Below are 22,876 nucleotides of genomic sequence, written 5' to 3'. Positions count from 1 at the left end.
CCTCGCTCAACATGGAATGTCGACCTAGTGGTGCCTCCTAGGAAACTGGACGCGTATGTTTACTCTTCTGTTCCCACTCGTATAGATGTTGTTGCTGCGCCGAAGACATTGGCCCTTGTTTAATGGCTGGCCATTATTTAATTACTGCCTTTGTCGAACACAGAGCTTGGCACGCTCTACCATTTCTCATTTTGAGCCAATGTAGTGCATGCTCAAGTATCAAAAGCATTCATGTCCAGCATGCACTAACTTCCAGCGTTCATTTCCAAGTGAAAGCATGTGTGCCTCCCTGTTGGTATTTTAATCCCAAAAAATCACGTCCTAGTTGCTTTGGTTGTTGCAGTTGCCACCCTCCATGCATGTATCAAGCTTTTACACGCTCTACCATTTCTCGTTTTGAGCCAATGTAGTGCATGCTCAAGTATCAAAAGCATTCATGTCTAGCATGCATTAACTTTCAACTCGCATTTCCAAGCTAAAGCATGTGTGCCTCCCTGTTGGTATTTTACTCCCAAAAAATCACTTCCCAGATGCTTTGGTTGTGGCAGCTGCCACCCTCCATGCGTGTATCAAGTTTTTCTGAAATAGGCAACTGCACGCGTGTGCTTTGTTGTTTCGTTCCTGCATTCCTTTTGACTCGATTGCACTGCCCAGACCAGGAGACAGGCTTCACGCTTTCTATATTAAACCATGTGCGCACATGAAAGGGATTCTCGAAATCACTACAACCCTCAATGCTTAGTTTAAAACGATTAAAGACCTGCATTTCGTACAAATTCCCTTGCGTGGTTGTGCAAACTCCCAAAAGTTTGTTATCTGTTACTGTGCATAACTTCATGTGCCCATCTTGTTTACTGAAATGTTTTTGTTCTTTAGCATCGATTATCTCGTAAAGTTGCAGCATTGAGTGCCATAAGCATTGTGATAACGTAGTGGCACCTGCGCGATAGAAATATCCTCCTCCCTTAGGATTTGAATATATTGGTCGATTAAGTTGACATGCCTCATGCTCTTCCTTTTCTCTTTGCTTCTTATCTCCTGTCCACCTTCACCCTTAGACTTGGACATTGCAGCTTATCTTCATTAACCAATCTCTTTCCCTGTGCATCAAGATGCCAGAATTGTTGGCATTCTATTTCTCCATGATCTAAAGCATAATTAGCCAAGTGATCTGCCAGCTTGTTGCCCTCCCTATGAATATGAGTAACTGTGTAATTGCCCCCATTCATTAGTTGCATCATTTCCTCTACCTGCTCAGATATGATCCATGGTGGTTTCCAGATCCCATCCATAATTTTTTTTAATAACATTGAGTCAGTTTGAAGCCATACATTTATAAGCCAATATCTAGTTAAATGTACTTTTACTATTTTTTGTTATTGAACAAAAATGGAAAAAACATGAAGTCACATTAAAGCTATTTTAGTTCTGTTTCAAACGCAGAAAATAATTGCACTCACAGAACAAAGCCAGGATTTTTAGTTTATTAGTTCTTATTGAATTTGTGTTATTTACATGATTATGAAAAGATACTTTGTACATATTAAATAAATAGTGAACACAAATGCATAGTTTGATCGGTTCTACACACACATACTTAGATTTTTATGAGAAATAGCATAAGCAAAATCATACAAAAGTATTTACTACACAGCAGATGCAGAGTGTACGGCTCTCTAAGAGCCTTAGTATTTTTTTTGTGTTACTTTAAAGTGATTCCTACAGGTTTATAGACTTGATTGTATGTAGCGATTGGCTTCTTCTTGTTCTTGATTTTTTTGGCATAATTATATTTTTCATTGGTAAGCCTAGTAAAATGTACCTTGAGATTCTAGTGAAGCAACTCTTATAAGTAACATTTTGATTTGTGAATAGTTTCTAAGTGTTGAGCTGGTACATTCTATACATTGTGCTGGTGCATATTAATATTCTAATTGATGGATGGTGAATTTGGTATTACAATGTATTTTGCTATCTGATGCAATTCTTCTGTAATGCACATCATTCCTGATTTCCAACTAATTTAGACTCCTTACTTTACTGCAATTTCTGTTTACTAACAACCTAGACTATATCCTCTGTTGCTCATTTATCGTCCGACATTTAGTTAAAGCTTACTGCAAATATTAGGATTTTTTCGTATTATCATATTTACTCTTAAATGACATAATTAAAAAAACTCTGCATTCATCTAATTGGCTGATGCAAAGATAACTATTGCTGATGTTTACTGCAGAATATTTGTACAAATAATGAGAAGCACTTATATAAGGGCGTCTGAATGGAACTATACATGGTGCTGCTGGAGGAGCTGGAGAAAACCTTTAAGATTTTACCCCCATCCAAACTACATGGAGTATGTACAGGGTTTTTTGAGATTTTCATCTGATTCAAACAATGTACATCATAATAGAACTTCAATATCTCATACATAAAGGTTACACTTGAGGAACCTTTTTCCATTTGACTATATTGGTGATGTCCCATTTTATTGGACTCTAATATCTGATACATAAAATATATATCAGAAGTTTGAAGTCTAACAAACACAAGTAGATACAGAAATCTTAACTACACAAAGACACTTACTCAGCATTTGATCCAGTTATGCAGTTGTGTACTTTCGCTGGATGTTCAATTCTGAGAAGGCTCATGGTCTTTTTCTGTTACTATATATAGCATAGGTTTCTACATACTCGAGAATATTGATCGCTTTGCCGGTACCCTTTTCCATCTTTTGTAGTGCTAAGTTCTGGTTGTTTGAAATACCTTGAATAAAATGATTCCTTTCCTGTGAGGTTGCAAGTGATATTTGCTGCTCGTTCTGGTTGTTTTGAAACTGCTTGAATAAAATGGTTCATTTACCTTGAGGTTGCATGTGATATTTGGTTCTAAGGTACAGGATACAATTACAGAAATACTGGTAAAGCTTGTTTCTTGCCCTAACATCATGATTCTGTTGTTAGCATTCAGACCACTGTCCCAGAATATCCCCTTAGTTTGGCTACATTTCATCTCATGATACTCCGTAGAAGTTTCACTTAGTCGTTTTATTCTGCATTCCAGTGATTTTGTAAAATGTATTTACCTTGAGTTAGAAATGTATCAAAAGTAACATCTGATGCAATATGATTCACATTGGACAGTATTTGATCTTTTATCTCACAGTAGTACTTATGTGATAATTGCTCCAAATTTGAAGGAAATATTCATTGGAGCAGTCTTCTACCTAATCCGGTCCCTTCTTTGGAAGTTAAATACTTCTTTCCATTAATGAAAAGATCTTCGTGATGAGAACTAAAGATGGTGCAGCAGACGCAATATTCCTTTACATATACAAATGACTTACTATAATATTGTATATCGGGACCGATTTCAAATAACTGAACTTTATAGCTTGTGCATTACATTTTTTTTGTTATTGTCCCATTTTATTGGATTCTAATATCTGATACATAAAATATATATCAAAAGTTTGAAGTCTGACAAACACAAGTAGATACAGAAACCTTAACTACACGAAGACACTTACTCTTGATTCATTCACTTAACTCACATATAACATTCAAAAGTTACTTCTCCTCATTTTTTGATAATATAATAGCATAAATGTTTACATGCGATATTAATGCAATATTTCAAAAATATGCAGTTGCACTGATGCAGTTGCACTTCTGACGTAAGTGAAGTTCATATCACAAAAAATCAACTAATTTCAGATATTAAATCATGATCCTAAATGGTAGAAACCAAATTAAAATACAAACCAAACTACTTCAAATTGTACCAAAGTACTTGCTAATGAAATTGTACGAATAATTTCATTTAAAAGGAAGTAAATGTTTCAATTCACTGATTTTTCTCCTTTTTGATCACTTTTTTAAGCTTGTTACTTGAAAATTGTGCAAGATCATCACCAACATCTACTACATATGACACATCCTCTTCTCTATTTCTTTTGGCAGGGGTCTTTGCAAGAGAAGTCATCTCATTTTCAGCCATTGAATCCTACAAAAGAAAAATTAATTATTAAAAACCATATTATAGATAAGAAGCTATACAGGCAAAGTTTGAATTAGTCACCTTGAAAGTTGTGTCTGCACCAGTGTGTTGTTCACACTCAAAATCAGGGTCCTATTAAGAAAATAGTAACATAATTAATTAAAACTTGATAATCCCTTATATAAAATCAAAAGGAAAATTAGTGTATTATGAAGTATTTGAGTAACGATCACATACAGTGAATGTATCATCTTGTGCAGGTTGACTATATTGTTGTATAAGGTTATCGTCCTCGCTGATTTTAACAATATTATAAACTTCCGCATGCACTTTAATGTTGGATCTCTTGACAGACACTTTAAACAGGACTTTTTTGTCAAGAATATCATACAACTCCACTGGATAAGAACACTCATCAACAACAACAGAAGTCTAAGACCGAATTAGTGTTAGAAATGGTAAAACACAAAGAATTAAAATAAAAAGTATAACTACTAAACCATCCCTTAAATCATTATCCTACTTTTCATTCTGGTAGGAATAGTATCAAAACAAAATAATAGGGCTCTTCCTCTTGAGTGATGTAACAAATGGTCAGTTCCAATTAATTTAAGGGTGTATTGGAGGTTCAAGTTAATTTTTATTATAATTTTACAAATATACCATATTTACCTTTCTTACCTTCATTGAAAAAATATAGTAAAAATTAATACAAAAAAAATATACCTCAATTGAAATTTCATTTAACTCATTAGCATACTTCCCAATGAGTCTTGTTGCTTCACGATCCCAAAGCAACAAAGATATAAAGCCAGTGTGATCCATTACTTGTACTCGAAGCTTGTACCTGAAAGATACGTTTCGAATAAGAAATTGAAACTTTAGTTTTATTTAATATTTTATAGTAAAATTGGTCCTTATTTTTGTAACTTGCAACTTTAGTTGTATTTCACAGTAAATAGTGAAGCTTATCAAACCTACGAGTGACAGAACTATCAAGGCAATCAAATTTCTTGCAGTGAAATTTACTTCCAATTTTGACAACCTTCTTCGAGCATCTCTTGCACCCCAAATATGACCATTCTTTTTTAAGTAGAAGATTCACTACAGTCGCAACAATCCAAATATGTCCTTCCTGAAAAGAAGTTAAGTTGTAGCAATGTATCTTGCAAATTTGATTATTGGAATCTATATATAAATGCCAAGAGCATAAGCTGTGAAAATTTCATTTATGTCCAAAACCAAAAAGATAAGCAATTAAGCATAGATATTAAATTAGTTCCATTAAATGATACCTTCAATAGTTCAATCTGTAAGCATTCGGATGCATAAGGGAATATCACATCAACAGAAGCATTTAGGATTTCAGTTGTACAATGTTCCTCATACTGTAATCATTCGAGAAATAGAGAGAAAAGACATTGCAACCACACCACTACTAACCCTGATTTCCACTGCACCAAGAGCTGATGCTTGGGCTCTAAATCTTAAGGGGAAGATTTCAGATGTTAATACCCAACAAATAGGACCAATCCACACGGAAAATAATGCTACATTTCCACATACACATAAAATTACTAATTTGATTCCAACTGAACCATTCAACAGTAAAGAAAGTGTGAGTCCAAGACATATGTCAATAACAAAGTTTTCCTACCAACTTTGTTAAAAAGAAATATGTCTATCAAAATGAATAGATTTTGTGAATCCAACAGCAACAATTGCAGCTAATAGTTGAGTGTTACCCTTAATTCCGACGTCCTTAAAAATTGTTGGACTATAATACACAGTTGCATCTATACCTGTGTTGCTCTAACCTGTAATTAGCATTCTTCTAACTGCAGGTGAAGGATTTAGCAGTTCACGCCACACGGCTTTCTCTTTATATTTCTCTATATTAACATGCCATGTTGCTTGCTGAATTTCTGGTAACCTTCTTCTTTTTATTAGTGAAGTTTCGGATTGTGAAATGCTCATAAACTTACGTAACAGGGATTCCAAAAAATATATATGTGCAAATTTAGGAAAACAAATAGTATTTTTAGACCTAACAGTGTTATACATACACAACATAACATTAGTTAAACACTAAAGGAGTTTAATATATTAGTCATCTCCATGCAGTCGACCAATTCTCTAATAGTTTTAACTTCTATAGTTCCAGTAGCCAACTCATTAGAAACAGAATAACTACGCTGAGAAGGTATTTGACTGATCCTGGCAGAGTGAGCTTCATTCACACTTGCCAATCTGTATACGCAAGGTTGTATTAGTTTTAACCATAAACAATTATTTGTGTAGTATCCACATAACCTTAATTTATGAAATAACTAACCTGGACTTAAAATCAACAACTTGAGGAAGATCCGGGTTAATCCAGAGTTTTGAGGCATGCCAAGTATTAAGAACAGAATATTTGCCTATATATAACTTTAGTTTCTGAACCAAAAAATTAATTGTAACGACCCAATAGGTCGTTTTGAGCTTTTGCATTTCTCTCACCAGTTCTCGGGCATAACTTGCACCGTGTGATACAATATGACTTATGTAAATCGTTTGTGTTGGGTTTCAGGTTAATCAGAATTTAATTTGAAAGAACAGTCTCAATTGAAAGCTTAAAAATTTGAAAGGGTTGACCAATATTTGATTGATTTGTATATGATCTCGGATTAAAATTTTTATGATTTGGTTAGCTTCGTTAGGTGATTTGGGACTTAGGAATGTGATCGGAATGCATTTTGAAAGTTCGTGGAAGGTTTAGGGTTGGATTGATGAAATTGAGATTTCAGCACTTTCCGGTTGATAGGTTAGATTTTGATATAAAGGTCAGAATGAAATTCCAAGAGTTGCAGTAGCTTCGTTGTGATATTTGGGATGTGTATGCAAAATTTCAGGTCATTCGTACGAGGTTTGATAGACTTTCTAATCGAAAGCATAATTTAAGAGTTCTTGGAGTTCTTATGCTTGAATCCTATATTAAATTGGTGATTTGATGTTGTTGTGAGCATTCCGAAGTTTTGATCAAGTTTGAACGATGTCATGGGATGTGTTTGTACAATTAGTTTGAAGTTCCGGGAGTTCTAGGATGTTTTAGGCCGAAAATCATAGCTGTAGTAGGTCCAGAAGGGTTGCAGGCCTCAGAACTCACCCGCGCGGTCCGCACAAAATGAAGTGCGTCCGCGGTGAGTGTTGTACGGACCGCACAAAATGGTGTGTGACAGAGGTAGGTGCTGTGCGGACCGCACAAAATGGTGTGTGGCCGCGGTGAAGAACATTCTGCTGGTCCTACTTCGGAAGCTCATATCTTTTGATCTACAAGGAATTTTGAGATGATTCAAAAACGAAAGTTGTAGCCCTTCGTGTATAGTTTACATAAAGGTATAGATACTGCAATTTGGACATCTGTAGCAAAAGTTATGCCAAAATACTAAAGTCTGTCACTGCAGAGGAAAGTTGTGCGGTCGCGGTCATTTTTTTGCGGACCGCACTGGTTTTGTGCGGACCGCGGTCAGTTTTGTGCGGCCTGCGGAGGTGGAGATCTGTGGGGTCTCTATAAATATGAGGTTTTAGGTTTTATTTGATATTTGACCTAGGGAGCTCGGATTTTGGCGATTTTTCGAAGGTATTTCAAGAAATTCATCGGGGTAAGTGATTCTAACTCAGATTTGGCTAGAGTACATGAATCTATCATTGAATTCATCATTTAATTCATGATTTGGGATGGAATTTGGGAAGAAAATTGTGAAATCTTTCAAAGATGTAAAATGATGATTTGAAGGACCAAATGGTACCGGAATTGGATAATTTTCGTATGGTTAGACTCGTGAGAGTATAAGGATTCTAGTTTTGTGAATTTTGTCAAATTCTGAGATGTGGGCCCGGGGGTCGGGTTTGACCAAATTCTGGAATTTTGTGGTAATTCGATTGTTTTCGCTTGGGATTTGTTCCCTCGGCATATTGTGACATATTCGTTCTGATTTTGGATAGATTCCATGCGCATGGAGGCCAATTCAAGGGGAAAAGGCATCGCGAGCTAGAGAATTAGCCGGTTCGAGGTGAGTAATGATTGTAAATGATGCCCTGAGGGTTTGAAACCCCGGATTTGCACATCGTAGTGCTATATTGAGGTGAGACACGCGCTTAATGATGAGCGTGGGGTCGTTTACCATTGAGAAATGTGACTTGGTCCATCCCGATTGATGATTTTACCGCGTATTCGACTGAAACCTATTTGTTATCATCATGGTTTGGGCTAATTGCCATATTTGGGCTTCGTGCCAACTATTTGAACCCTCTAGGGATTTTTATCACTATTTCCAGTCCTATTGTTTCCTACTGTTTTATAACTCAGCCACTCTTACTCAGTTTTGAGACTTAAATGATATTTCTAAATGATGTTTTGGGCTGAGAACTATTGTTTTACTAATGCCCGAGGGACTTGTGATGATTTTTGGACTGAGTGAGGCCGAGGGCCATATATGAGGATATGCTGAGTGATATGAGGCCGAGGGCCTGAGATATTTTTATATGCCACGAGGTGGCTTGAGTGATGTGAGGCCGAGTGCCGAGAGATGATGCCACGAGGTGGCTTGATATAGCGCTTGGGTCGTAAGGGGCCCCTCCGGAGTCTGCACACTCACAGTGAGCGTGGGTACCCATCATGATCTGAGAGTGAGCCTGAGGGGCTGATATTGTACTGAGAGTGAGCCCGAGGGGCTGATATTGTACTGAGAGTGAGCTCCAGGGGCTGATATTGTATTGAGAATAAGCCCGAGGGGCTGATACTGTTCTGAGAGTGAGCCCGAGGAGCTGATACTATTCTGAGTGATTGATATTGTGCCCGAGTGGCGGATTTCTACTTGTTATTTACTTACCAAACTACCTGTTTTACTTGTTGAAAAAGGTATTTAACTTGATTTCTTCACGGATTTACTGCTTTAAGTGATTTTACTGCTTTGATATAGAATTGCCTTGTGCCTTTACGTGTTTTCATGCTTTCAGCCATTATTTATATTTGTTACTCACTGAGTTGGAGTACTCACTTTACTCCCTACACCCCTGTGTGTAGATTCAGGCATAATAGATCCCGCTCCTAAGTGTTGATCCTCCCAATCCAGGCGGGGTTTCGGAGACTACGAGGTAGTTGTTGGCGTCCGCAGCCCCTGTGCCTCCCTTTATCTTATTAATTCTATGTTTTTCAAACTATTGTACCAGACACCGTATCTAGTAGACTCGTATCAAAATCATTAGTTGCTCATGACTTGTGACACCCCGGTTAGGGCTGTGTTGGGTTGTACTTCCGCACCTTATTGACATTATCCGCTACTTAGTATTGCTATATCATGTTTTAGACTGCTTTTATGATATTTAACTATTTAAAAAGTTAATTGGGTGTAATTGGTTGGCCTTGTCTTCACGAGAGGCGCCATCACGACTGAGTTCGGGTTTAGGGTCGTGACAAATTGGTATCAGAGCCTAGGTTACATAGGTCTCGCGAGTCATGAGCAGGTTTAGTAGAGTCTCGCGGATCGGTACGGAGACGTATGTATTTATCCTCGAGAGGATGCAGAACTTTTAGGAAAACTTCACATTTTTGAATTCTAATTATGCGTCCTTGGTTCAGCTTGAAAATTAACTCTTGAATTCCTTCCATGCGTTCATATGCGCGCATGAGCGCTCAGTATCAGATGTGCCTCGATGGCTTGTGATTCCTTGATTGAGGGGCGAGATGTGATCTCTGTGAGTTGATGTTGGGCCAGTTTGGAGGACTTGAGGTCAGATCTTTGCCTATAGCTTGAGCACCAAGGTGCTGATTGTGTAATCAAGTGCTTTTGAATTTATATGTTCGGTATTTTTCCCTATTAGTGGAAGTGACGGTTGGATGGCTATGTAATGAGAATGTTAGTGTTGTGAGGTGTATTCGTATGATTTGGAAGTGACGAGGAAGGTCTGCTAAAGGATAGAAGAACTATTAGGTGCTTGAATTCCATCTTGATTCGAGGTATAGCCCCGAGTTATGGGCGAGTGAAGGATCTTTTCATGTTTCCCAATTGTGAGTAAAGTAAATTTTATTTTGCGGTATGATTTCAGACTCAGAAAGACTAAGTGACTGCATACAGTTTATGATAGTGGAAGGTATACAGAAATGTTAGTTAGAGGCAAAGCAGGTGGGTTGTCTCCTGCGAAATGTTCTGAGGTTATACGATCCTTATGTGTCTGTTAGAAGATCTCATTTACGAGTGAAGGATATGTGCTGCAATTTAAATTGGGTTGCTTACAGAGTAGGTGTGATTGTTGCGAGAGTGGAATGCGAGATTTGCAGAAGTGTTAAAATTCTAGATGATCTGTGTTTTCACAGGCTTATAAAAGATTTGAGTTTAATCTCACTATAGTATCATGGCATCAATAGAGTATATTCGTTATGAGTTATTGAGTGTGTTCTGATCTATGGCTTCGATCCAAGTGGGGGAGCCTGCTATTAATTAGGCGATTGCACGGTTAGGTGCTATGTTGGTTCTAGTTTGAGGCGTGTGGTGAATCAATTATGGCTTGCAGAAATTGAGACCGAGGATGGCTCGAGTAAAGGAAAATTTTGACGAAAATTATATTATACTTCATAGGTGTGTGAGAATCACGGGATGTCTTGAGTTATTATTAGCAAGAAAGCTCGGTGCATAGAGCAGGAAGTTGCTTGGTTGTATTGGGATGAGGTTACATTCTGCGGTGTCGGAGTGCCAATAAGACACGGGTTTTTTGGTTCATTTGATTAGACTAATTGCAGTTTGAATAGAGTGAATGACTCTCGAGAATGGTTCTAATGTATTCAAGATTCTACATGTAGCAATTGGGTATTTTAAAGTTGTATATGTGGTTAGGAACTGAGTTTTCATTTGGAAAATGTCAAGACTTGTGGTACTTTTTACATTAACTATGGGATTTTATATATCAGTATTAGGAAGGTAATGGTTCCAGATTCGCAGGAAGTCCCTTCGGGGATACGTATTTTGAACGTGGTGCTTTTGAAAACATTTAAGAGAGTACTCAGCGGCTTATGAGCCTTAGACAGTGTGGTTTCATGCTTGGGTCTCGCGTGTTAAATTTGGGTTGAGGAATTGTGGCGTTGTAGCAAGAAGAAGTGTCAAGCTAACGGTAGATCAGAGGGAAACTCGAATAAATAGGATAGCGTGGTAGTAGGCCAGATCGTATGGTAAGGATATGATTAGTTCCTTGGGTGTTTTTGAGGTAACGAGTCTCTGCAGGTGTTTCGCGGCAATTCTTTTGGGTTTTAATGACATGCGTAGCTCGGTGAGTTAGAAGGATTCAGTTCTGATGAGCTAGTATTGTGCAAAAGGAATTCGGGGAGTTCTATATGGTTTCTACCACAGTTGGAGATGTATATTTTCTATGGGCATGAGGAGCATGGGGTGCATAGTGATTTTCTTCTAGATGGGATCAATGAAAAGTTATTGACTAGTATACATAGATGTTTGTGGCTCGGAAGGGAGATAAAGTTCTCATGTTATCCTAGGATGATATGGTATATGCAGTATGTTATGGAGGATTGGGATTTGCGTGTGTAAGGTTACGGTTCAGTTTTGAACGGATAGTCAAAAAAAGTTCTTAGGCACCATGGACAACTTCAGATGATTAGGGAAATGAGCTTTAGATGATTAGGGGTATGATCTCCAGATGATTAAGGAAATGGTATTGCTAAATGGGAATGATTTGACAAAAGGCATATGTTTCAGAAAGGGCAATGTGATTAAGTTGATGATACTTCGGTAGTATTGTGGCATTTTCTTGTTAGATCGACTGTTGATATTCAAGTTTGCTTGGTGGCAGAGAGGAATTCTAGATTTTCTCTTGTGGAATGATTGGGTATTTGAGGTGGGGTATGTATTCGGATGGCAAAATTGGACCAGATATGTTGATTCATGGGCCATATGGAGTTGGAGACGGGAAGTTCTCATATCTAGGCTATGTTGTGGTTGTGAGTTGTGGGTATCGACACTGTTTAGTGACTATCGGGATTTGGATACCCAAGCGAATATTTTGTTGCTTGGTATGTTAGATTTGGATGTGATATTGGGTTCAGACTGGTTGTCTCCATGTTGTGTCATTTTGGACTATTGCGCTAAGGCGGCACTGGTGGCTATGCCGGGAATGCCATGGATTGAGTGGTGAGATTCGACGGATTATGTCATAGTAGAGTGGTTTTATATTTCGAAGACCCAGCGGATGGCTGGGAAGGATTGTTTTTCTTAGTTGGGTTTTTGTGATAGATGTCAGTGCAGAGGCTCCTACCATTGATTTAGTTCCGGTGCTGAGGGACTTTTCGGATATGTTTCTTGTGGCCGGGCATGTTGTCGGACAAGGTTGTTGATTTTGGTATTGATTTGATGTCGGACACTATATCATATGGCACCGACAGAGTTAAAGGAGTTGAAGAGCAACTCCATGATTTTTGTGATAAGGAGCTCGTTGGCATGCCAATGTGGATGCATGTTCTAATTTGAGCCGGCTTGGTTAGCTCTGAATTGTACTGTTGAGGGGTGTGTTGATTCGATTGTTATTGAGCTTATTAGTAATCTGGGGAGATCCATGAGTTACCTTTCTGTGTTGCGAGATGTTATGTTTTGTTAGTTATAGGCACATATGGTGCGGTTCTATTGGGGTTTCATAGTGAAAGTGAAGCGGGAAGAGTAATTGGGTGTTGCTCGGTAAAGGGCGTATCGGTTATGTCCTATCGGGTGTGCATAGTGTATGTTATTTGTTTCACCATGGGTGTAATGATTTATTTAGTTCCAGACATCAAATTGTGCGTGTTTGTCGATTTCAAGCATAATGACTTGAGGCGGTTCATGTAGAGCAGTGTTGGATAGGATCGCACATCGCAACAAAGTTATGTGGAGGTATGACCTTGCGGGTTAGATTCATGTGTTTTGTTCCTATGACGCGGGACGGGTTCTCAGTCTTGTGTTGTGGTGGTACTGGTGAGCTTGAGGTATAGCTCTTTCATTTGAGTCATTTTCATGATTTGAGTATGTTCGGACTGTTGCTTATTGGTGTGCGTATTATGCAAGTTGTGGCTTAGGCTTGTATTGATGTGTCATGTCACCAAAGTAGTGTGTTGGAGTAGAGTAGATCGTTGGGATCATTAATGAATGCGAACGGATTCGATTTCAGCATGTTGGAAGGATAACATCGAGATTCGGCTCGAAAATTTGTTGTGGTATTTGCCGAAGGAGGAGTGGCTTCTTGAATGGTTGATCTAGGAAATGGTTATGGCTTACCGTGTGTCTTAGTGATCATTGGCAGTATATGAAAGTGTTGGGATGAGACTTTAGTTGATAAGAATTTTTCTATCGGTATGCGGATGTTGTGTGCAATTGCTGTGATTAGAAGTTATCACTACAAGTGTTGAGTTATGTGGTATATCATGTGATTGCACCGGAGATAGCATATATGGGTTATTATAGCTTGTTCAGGCTTATTCAGAAAATAGATGTGAGATTCTGATCTTGTGAATGATTTCAGAAGAGGAAATGTGGTTATATGGTTTATGGACTAGGATGAATTGTGAAAATTCAGTTATACCGTGTTATCGAACCTATGTGAGATAGGGTGACGTGGGATCACCCCCAGGTATGTGCATGGTGAGGTTATTCAGCAATTGGTTGGCTTTTGGAACAACTCTGGGCACGTTCGAGGACGAACGTATGTTTAAGTGGGGGAGGATGTAACGACCCGATCGGTCATTTTGAGTATTTGCATTTCTCTCACCAGTTCTCGGGCATGACTTGCCCCGTGTGATGCAATATGACTTATGTAAATCGTTGGTGTTGGGTTTCAGGTTAATCAGAATTTAATTTGGAAGAACAGTCTCAGTTGAAAGCTTAAAAATTTGAAAGGTTTGACCAATATTTGACTTGTTTATATATGATCTCAGATTGGAATTTTTATGATTTGGTTAGCTCCGTTAGGTGATTTGGGACTTAGGAGCGTGATCAGAATGCATTTTGGAAGTCCGTGGAAGGTTTAGGCTTGGATTGGTAAAATTGAGATTTCGGCACTTTTCGGTTGATAGGTGAGATTTTGATATAAAGGTTGGAATGAAATTTCGAGAGTTGCAGTAGCTTCGTTGTGTCATTTGGGATGTGTGTGCAAAATTTCAGGTCATTCGGACGAGGTTTGATAGACTTTCTGATCGAAAGCATAATTTAAGAGTTCTTGGAGTTCTTAGGCTTGAATCCTATGTTAAATTGGTGACTTGATGTTGTTGTGAGCGTTCCGAAGTTTTGATCAAATTTGAATGATGTCATGGGATGTGTTGGTACAATTGGTTTGAAGTTCCGGGAGTTCTAGGATGTTTTAGGCCGAAAATCATAGTTGTAGCAGGTCCAGAAGGGTTGCAGGCCTCAGAACTCACCCGCGCGATCCGCACAAAATGAAGTGCGTCCGCGGTGAGTGTTGTGCGGACCGCACAAAATGGTGTGCGGCCGCGGTAGGTGCTGTGCGGACCGCACAAAATGGTGTGCGGCCGCGGTGAAGAACATTCCGCTGGTCCTACTTCAGAATCTCATATCTTTTGATCTACAAGGAATTTTGAGATGATTTAAAATCAAAAGTTATAGTCCTTTGGGTCTAGTTTCCAGAAAGGTAAAGATATCATAATTTGGAAATTTGTAGCAAAAGTTATGGCTAACATACTAAAGCCTGTTACTGCAGAGGAAAGCTGTGCGGCCGCGATCGTTTTTGTGCGGACCGCACTGGTTTTGTGCGGACCGCGGTCGGTTTTGTGCAGCCCGTGGAGGTGGAGATCTGTGGGGTTCTTTATAAATATGAGATTTTGGGTTTTATTTGATTTTTTGACCTAGAGAGCTCGGATTTTGGCGATTTTTCGAAGGTTTTTCAAGAAATTCATCGGGGTAAGTGATTCTAACTCAGATTTGGCTAGAGTACATGAATCTATCATTGAATTCATCATTTAATTCATGATTTGGGATGGAATTTGGGAAGAAAATTATGAAATCTTTCAAAGATGTAAAATGATGATTTGAAGGACCAAATGGTACCAGAATTGGATAATTTTCATATGGTTAAACTCGTGAGAGTATAAGGATTCTAGTTTTGTGAATTTTGTCAAATTTCGAGATGTGGGCCCGGGGGTCGGGTTTGACCAAATTTTGGAATTTTGTGGTAATTCGATTGTTTTCACTTGGGCTTTGTTCCCTCAGCATATTGTGACGTATTCGTTCTGATTTTGGATAGATTCGACGCACGTGGAGGCCGATTCGAGGGGCAAAGGCATCGCGAGCTAGAGAATTAGCCGGTTCGAGGTGAGTAATGATTGTAAATGGTGCCCTGAGGGTTTGAAACCCCGGATTTGCATATCGTAGTGCTATATTGAGGTGAGACGCGCGCTTAATGATGAGCGTGGGGTCGTTTACCATTGAGGAATGTGACTTGGTCCGCCCCGATTGATGATTTTACCGCGTATTCGACTGAAACATGTTTGTTATCATCATGGTTTGGGCTGATTGCCATATTTGGGCTTTGTGCCAACTATTTGACCCCTCCGGGGATTTTTATCACTATTTCCTCACTGTATTGATTTATTAGTTGAACTCAGTCCTATTGTTTCCTACTGGTTTATAACTCAGCCACTCTTACTCAGTTTTGAGACTTAAATGATATTTCTAAATGATGTTTTGGGCTGAGAACTACTGTTTTACTAATGCTCGAGGAGCTTGTGATGATTTTCGGACTGAGTGAGGTCGAGGGCCATATGTGAGTATATGTTGAGTGATATGAGGCCGAGGGCCTGAGATATTTTTATACGCTACGAGGTGGCTTGAGTGATGTGAGGCCGAGTGCCGAGAGATGATGCCACGAGGTGGCCTGATATAGCGCTTGGGCCGTAAGGGGCCCCTCCGGAGTCTGCACACCCACAGTGAGCACGGGTACCCATCATGATCTGAGAGTGAGCCCGATGGCCTGATATTGTACTGAGAGTGAGCCCTAGGGGCTGATATTGTACTGAGAATAGGCCCGAGGGGCTGATACTGTTCTAAGAGTGAGCCCGAGGGGCTGATACTGTTCTGAGTGATTGATATTGTGCCCGAAGGGCGGATTTCTACTTGTTATTTACCTGCCAAACTACCTGTTTTACTTGTTTAAAAAGGGATTTAACTTGATTTCTTCACGGATTTACTGCTTTAAGTGATTTTACTGCTTTGATATAGAATTGCCTTGTGCTTTTACGTGTTTTTATGCTTTTATCCATTATTTATATTTGTTACTCACTGAGTTGGAGTACTCACTTTACTCTCTGCACCCCTGTGTGTAGATTCAGGCATAGCAGATCCCGCTCCTGAGTGCTGATCCTCCCAGTCCAGGCGGGGTTTCGGAGACTACGAGGTAGTTATTGGCGTCCGCAGCCCCCGTGCCTCCCTTTATCTTATTAATTCTATGTTTTTCAAACTACTGTACCAGACATCGTACCTAGTAGACTCGTATTAGGATCATTAGTTGCTCATGACTTGTGACACCCCGGTTAGGGCTGTGTTGGGTTGTACTTCCACATATTATTGACATTATCCGCTACTTAGTATTGCTATATCATGTTTTAGACTGCTTTTATGATATTTAACTGTTTAAAAAGTAAATTGGGTGTAATTGGCTGGTCTTGTCTTCACGAAAGGCGCCATCACGACCGGGTTCGAGTTTAGGGTCGTGACATTAACATAAAAAAATTAACCCATGTCATCAAGACAATAGAAATACCTTGAAATTTGTGAGCTTTCATCAACTGCATAACAACTATGACCGGCTGATGGGGTGATCCCTCTAAATGTGGCAAGATTTGGTCAACGAATTCTCCCCAAAATATTGCCGAGATATTATTCCTCCTTTGTAATTTATATAACAACTTAATCAGACAACGATAAGTAATCATGTTAATATATAACAAAGTAAATTCATAGACGCAATCTTACTCATGATCTTCAAGTTCCACATTCATATAAGTGCTGGTTTTATCACCTTGGTTATGGGATTCTACTTCACCATAACTTACAACCTCTCCAATGACATCTATAATAATTTTAAAAAAATGAGCAGGAGAAAGTTGATAAGACATTCAAATAATAGAACTGCGAATTGAATACTTACCAAAGAGTTCACTTTCTTCAACATCAATTTTGTTTATCAAATACTCATAAGGTTTTAAGTCGAAGATACTCATACCAAAAAGATGATCATTTGCTTCCTCTACAATCGTCTTATGAGTAAATGTCAACTTCAATTTATGCCGCGTATAGTTAAGTTTCGTATAATTTGGTCAAACCATAAAGTTCTTCATAAAGTACAAACCCAATTTTTTTATCTTTGGTTTGAACATACGTATAAGAGACCGACCAACAGTCGCATGAATACGATCGCCCTAGAAACAAAAAATTCATAATTAATATTGAGTCAGACAAATACTCAGTTGTACAGTGTTGTCACAGAGTATATTAAACAATGAAGCATCAATGGGTAAATCCTATATGTGAATATAGCATATTTGATGGTAAATACTTTTCATAAGACAATAATCTTAGATATTATATTGTCTAAGATATCCAAAAAATTCTCGCAAGTAAAATACTAAATTGCATATTAAGAGTTAGCATCATTCACACCTAATCTATATATATGGAAAAGCTGTATTCGAGGTATCTCCATCTAGATCATAAAAATTAAAATTGCAGTTGATTAAATACACGTGTAACCTAATGAATTTCATAGTATAAAGCAGAAGATGGAGATTGTAGTCAAATTACGGGAAAATATTAATGCAACTAAAAAAGAATACACCTTTTCGTCTTGAATAATTAATTCAAGGAAGACGGTGTTGTCTCGTATATTACAACTTGAATTTTTAATAAATTAATTTGCAATGTGTATTTTTAAGATTTTACCACTTGGCATTCTAATAATTTGCCACTTGGTTAAATGAGAAGGCAAACTTCTTTGCTTTAATATATATATATATAGATTATTCATGATATCTGGAAACTAAAGTTATTTTACTCATCTCTGACAATGGATTTTTTCAATTTCTACTCAAGTGGCATTCTTTTTTCTAATTACAGACACTAGTATAATTAAGTTTGATTAAAATAGTTAAATGCAGGTAAAAAGGAAGACAAATGCAACGGTATGTCTTTTGTATATTTTGTATCTAATTTATACATAGTAAACATAAATTTCATACAACTAATTATATATTATATAATTTATCTACAACTTATTTACAATTTTTACACATTATTTCTACCCAGTTAAATACAACTACAATAACATACAACTTAAATACAAATTTTATACAATATGTCTTTTGTATCTGATTTATACATAGTAAAAAAAATCATACAACTAATTATATATTATACAACTTATCTACAATTTTCATACATTATTTCTACTCAGTTATATACAACTACAATATCATACAGCTTAAATATAATTTTTATACAATGTTGTTCAACTTTCATACAATAGTTAAATAAATAAAAGAAAAATAAATAAACAACATAATACAATTTTTCTATAATTTTACTACAATTTTTGCAATATAATGTATGTCATGTCTTCTTCTTCTTCTTCTTCGAGTTTCAATCTGAAATTCAGCCAAAGCCAAGTCTAATCTTCACCAAAACCCCTCAAAATTGAGATATAAACTCCAAACCATATTTCCAATTAATTGCAACAATACTCAATCCAAACAAATAATGATTTTTGAAAACCCAAATTCGAATTCAAAGCTTCAAAGCTTTTTAATGGATGTCAATGGTGGAATTGCTGCTCTCTTTTCCTTTGCTTTACATTACTGAAATTTGGGATTGAGAGATAGAGAGAGACGTAGAGAGAATTATCAATTCTTTGCAACAACATCCAATCCAAACAAACAATGTTTTTTGAAAACCCAAATTCGAATTCAAAGCTTCAAAGCTTTTTAATAGTTGTCAATGGTAGAATTGATGCTCTCTTGTGCAAGATACGTGGGGGGATGTGGAGAGAGAAATGTGAGGGAGTGAAAGATATGTTAGAGGGTCTCCTGGAAACAGCCTCTCTACCCCTAAGGGTAGAGGTAAGATCTGCGTATATACTACCCTCCCCAGACCCCACTAGTGTGATTACACTGGGCCGTTGTTGTTGTTGTTGTAATTATTATCATTAATTCCCTTAAAATGTACATAAATGGTAATTGGGTATCTAAAATGTAATTATAGTAAAACTTGAGTATGAAGGGTAATATAATTTCATATAGTGTATAGGAATGTAAAAAATCCATTTTTAATTTCGCCCGTAATAATCACACCAGCAAAAGGTAAAAATAGCACGGTATAGCCAGTTTTGGGAGTGGTCATTCAAAAATAGTCAGCGTTTACCAAGTCAATGAAAAATAGCCACTATTTTGCTGCAACAGAGATCGGTCCAGCATAATATACTGGAGTTCGGTGCACATGTGTATGAACTCCACCATATTATGCTGGATCGGTATACTTTGCTGGTTCCAGTATATTATGCTGGACAGATATACTTGCTGGAACTTCAGTATATTATACTGGAGTTCTAGTATACTTATGTTGGAACTCCATCATATTATGCTAGAGTTCCAACATACTTATCCTGGAACTCCGGTATAATATGCTGGAGTTCAAGAATACTTATGTTGGAACTCCAGCATAATATACTAGCGTATTTTCCGGGTTTTGAACAGTATTTTTCGCTCAGATTTATCTTTACATGAAAAGTGGCTAAATTTCGATTACTTTTGAAATTGAGCTATTTTTGAACGACCAGTTGTAAATTTGGCTATTTTTAAATTTCTCCCAGCAAAAGAGCCCAAATGAAAAGCCCATAAAAGGCCCAAAATTGACTATTAGCTCCTTCCAAAGACGCCGGCGATCGGACACGATGAAGCGGAAATGAACCAAAAGGAAGTCAGCAACGCTGCTGGCGGCACAGCCCATCACCGGTGGTGGGCCGCCGCGAGCACAGGCCAGTTAGTATGGGGAATTCACGCTTTTAGAAAAGGTTACGCCGGTGAATGTCGACTGATGCCGCTTAAAGCCTTCGGCGTCGCCTCGCTTTTCGTCGGCGCCATCGCTTCCGCCTCCGTTGCCTCTCTTCAGGCCTCCGGCATCCATTCCGTAAAGTTCTCTCTCTTTTCTCTTACCTTGTTGATGCACTAAAGAAATTTTGTCATTTCTTAGCATATTATTTGACTTCAGTTGACTAATCTACACAGACTAATTATTTCTAATTGGTAGGGTTTATCTCTTGTGTGGAGGAATTTGAGATCCATTCTATTTTGTGTGACAGCATGGAGTTAAAGACCCGACATTGTAGAATCTGAATAGTTTAATGAATTTTAATTCTTGAAAGTTGTATAGAAATGGAATAGTGTAAAAAACTTTGCGACATCTTTGAAAAGGAAAGAACATGGGATAAACTGGGATGAAGAGAGTACTCATAAGGGTTGAATTAATGTGTTACATGAGTGTAATTAAGTTCTCATGTGTATCCAAAGACATGCAGATTAAGCTTCTGAATTTGAAATAACCAGTTCATTCTAATGGGACCTTATATTGATCAGGTATTCAGACTTACTTGATTTAAGTAGGGATCTAGATGCTGAGTGTTAATATAATCTTTTTGTGACGGAAAAAGAAGAGTGAAAAAGAAAATTGAGATTTACGATGGTATTATTGTGCATTGTCTTGTATATCAGTTAACTTCTGAGCTATGAGCAGCTATCTGGGTTTTCTTTATGATTGATGTTATATGATTTTCCTTTATACATATGTCTAGGTGAAGAATCAATACTTACGGGGTTTTCGTCTAGAAGTTGAAAACTTTAAAGTATATAACATCCAGTAGTAAGAATTCAAGCTTGTTTGCGAAATTAGGGTCTGACTTTCAATTATTTGAAATTCTTGATAAGGTTTTTATGTAAGGCTTATCAATAAGGCATTAAGAACATCTCCAATTACAGGTCGGAATGAAATGTATTGCATGCAGGGATTAAATCGTGCTGAATTCTGTTCCAGTGCGGGAAATCTTTCTGCTTATTGAAGTATTTGGAGAAAAAAAGTCTGCATAATATCAAATTTCATATTGATATATCATGCTCAAGTTGGTAATAGTATGACTATTAGCTGCATATGTTTTGCTTGCTCTTATGGTAGATTGATTCAGCCTATTCGGTGCGAACTAAGCAGATCTATTTTTGTTAGGAAACTTGCCTCAATTTCATTTCCTACGGCTTTTTCATTCTACCTGAGCATTACTAAGTGCCAATGTGGATTAAGTGATACAGTAGCTGGTATGCCACAAGATGGGAATAGCGAGAGGCCTATTGCCTGCCTATGGATTGAAGCAACTATTAGAAGGATGGTTGAGTAATGTTATTGGATAGAATGATTTGCCCTGGATTGACGTTTTGTTGTTGTTTCTATTGTTGGTGGTCGTAGAAAGTAGAAACAAATTGATGCTTTTAGCATGTTACAAATTGGATATGTTCATCATGGAAAGTACTCAGCTATTGACAAGTTACATGTAGATTATTTCGTTTCACCTTGTTTTTCTTACACGGTTGTCTTGCTTATTTATGTGGGTTCATATGATATTGGAAACGTGTTGTCACAAAACATTGTTTTACTCTTATCTTTTAACTATGCTGATGCATGCAAATTGAAATTGTGTGGATCACAAATTTTATTTTATTTTTCTTTTTCCCTATGCTTTTTAATTGGTCATGTAATCATAGAAAAATGATCATTTCTTTCCATTTTCCACTAAATCAGCAAAATCATAGAATCAGAACCCTTATTTTTATTAGTATGAAGTGTTAGTAACATTGCAATTGTGTTTGCCCACATAAAGCTCATTGGCAGACCTTATCACTTGATTTTAAGCGTAGGAAGAAGGAGAGAAAATGCTTATATATGGATGTAGTCCTACTGGAAGAAGATTAGGTCTAGTTCAGCTGTAAAATTAAACCTTTTAATTTCATCCAGTACAAGGCTGTTCAATATAATCTTTCCGACTAGTGGCAAGGTATTCATGTAATAGCCCAATATTAATTTCATCCTATAGGTTCCAGTACTGAAAGTTTGATTTGTAGTTAGAACATGATGTATCTATTTGCTTATCAAAAGCAAAACATTATGTGCCTGATTTATTTTGTTAAAGACAGTAGTTATCACATCTATCTTAGTTTTGAAATTGTGTGCACTAATTGGTTGTGAAATACGTAGGTGGAAGACATGAAGGCTGTTGGGGCAAGCATAAGAACCGGACTTGGGTTAACACGAAGGGCACGGGATGACTAAGTATTTTGAGCACTATCTTGAATCAGTAGCCTATAGAATGTTGAAGTATGAAGATTATCCATCTCTGTGTAGTTTCTTGCTAAAATCATTCCAAGGGGAGCACATAGCTGAAAAGGGGTACCCACTCATTAACGATTTTAGCATTCGAGGCTGACAACTTTTCAATCTTAATCCAAGTGATTTCACACATTTTCTGGAATGGCAGCTTTAGCTGATAAATTAGTCACCCTCTTCTGCCACCTCTCATTCAGTTGTGCGACATTTTTCTTGGTGCTTGTAAGTTGTAACTGCAGCATTTTCCTCTTTCCCTTCAGCTAAAGTGTTTTCATGTTGGATGGGACTAAGAAATAGTACTGTAATGGAAAATACTTATCACCAGGTGCATGTACTGAAAATAAAAGTGCATGATATGTGTTTTATACGTATTCTTACTTCAATTTATCAGTTAAATGTGATAAATTAAGGCATTAGGTCCAGATAAGTTTTTC

At 37.5% G+C, this 22,876-nt stretch overlaps 1 long non-coding RNA gene across 1 annotated transcript; it reads left to right on the top strand.

Moving 5' to 3' along the window:
• The first annotated feature begins 492 nt into the window (after positions 1 to 492).
• Positions 493 to 2,470, top strand: LOC107817739 (uncharacterized). The gene is made up of 2 exons (XR_001655272.2): positions 493 to 1,211; positions 2,237 to 2,470. It is a non-coding gene; the product is annotated as an uncharacterized LOC107817739 (long non-coding RNA).
• The last annotated feature ends 20,406 nt before the right edge of the window (positions 2,471 to 22,876 follow it).

The sequence above is a fragment of the Nicotiana tabacum genome, chromosome 7 (assembly GCF_000715075.1).
Source record: "Nicotiana tabacum cultivar K326 chromosome 7, ASM71507v2, whole genome shotgun sequence".
Lineage (NCBI taxonomy): Eukaryota > Viridiplantae > Streptophyta > Magnoliopsida > Solanales > Solanaceae > Nicotiana > Nicotiana tabacum.
The sequence above is the reverse complement of the archived record's forward strand: the minus strand, read 5'-3'. Positions and strand labels throughout refer to the sequence as shown.